The sequence below is a fragment of the Corapipo altera genome, unplaced genomic scaffold (genome assembly GCF_003945725.1).
Source record: "Corapipo altera isolate COAL_440 unplaced genomic scaffold, ASM394572v1 165, whole genome shotgun sequence".
NCBI classification, from domain to species: domain Eukaryota; kingdom Metazoa; phylum Chordata; class Aves; order Passeriformes; family Pipridae; genus Corapipo; species Corapipo altera.
Genome location: NW_020884954.1, coordinates 2,082,015 through 2,082,830, shown reverse-complemented (window position 1 = coordinate 2,082,830; position 816 = coordinate 2,082,015). Strand labels below are relative to the sequence as shown.

At 72.5% G+C, this 816-nt stretch overlaps 1 protein-coding gene across 1 annotated transcript in view; it reads left to right on the top strand.

Moving 5' to 3' along the window:
• Nucleotides 1–408: 408 nt before the first annotated feature.
• Nucleotides 409–816, top strand: part of WNT11 (Wnt family member 11) — a 27,710-nt gene continuing 27,302 nt past the window's right edge. Inside the window, exon 1 of the mRNA XM_027663640.1 lies at nt 409–440. The gene's annotated coding sequence lies outside the window, so the exon portion shown is untranslated. The remainder of the gene's footprint in view (nt 441–816) is intronic.

Sequence of the window (816 nt, the reverse complement as noted above, 5' to 3'; positions counted from 1 at the left end):
CGCTGCAGGGGTGTGCGGGGATGGAACCGGGGGGGATCTGGGGATGGAGCCGGGGGGGATCTGGGGATGGAGCGGGGAGAGGATGCGGAGGGAGCCCCGCAGGGGGATCCTGGGATGGAACCGGGGGGGGATTCGGGGATGGAGCGGGGAGGGGATGAGGGGATGGAGCCGGGGGGGTATGAGGAGCCACGGGGGGGAATCCGGGGATGGAGGGGGGAGAGGATGTGGAGGGAGCCCGGGGGGGATTCGGGGATGGAGCTGGGGAGGGGATGCGAAGGAAGCCCCGGGGGGGGGGATCCGCGGGCGCGGGGCCTTTTGTTATGCTAATCCGGGCTGACATCACGCCGCATATCAAAGCCGAGGGGGCCGCATATAAGGCGGCTCCGGGGGCCGCCCCGGCAGAGCGGCCCCGGCCCCCGCGCAGCCCGGCCCGGGCGGAGGTGAGAGCGGAGCGGGGAGGGAGAGACGGTGCCGGGAGCGAGGGGACGGGACAGGGGCCCCGCGGAGCCCCCCGGAACGGCCGAGGGGCGGGGGTGGCCAGGAACGGAGGTTTGCGGGGAGCGGGAGGATTGCAAGGGGAGGGGATGCATCCCGAGGGATGCGCGAGAGCAGCGAGAGCCCGCGGGGTGCGAGGGAGAGAGGAGGATTGGAGACTGCAGGGGGGAACCAGGGGAGACTCGGGGGCAGGCAAGGAGGCAGAGAGACCCGGGGGATGGCGGGGAGACCCGGGGGATTGCAGAGAGACCCGCGGGATTGCAGGGAGACCCGCGGGATTGCAGGGAGACCCGCGGGATTGCAGAGAGACCCGGGGGATTG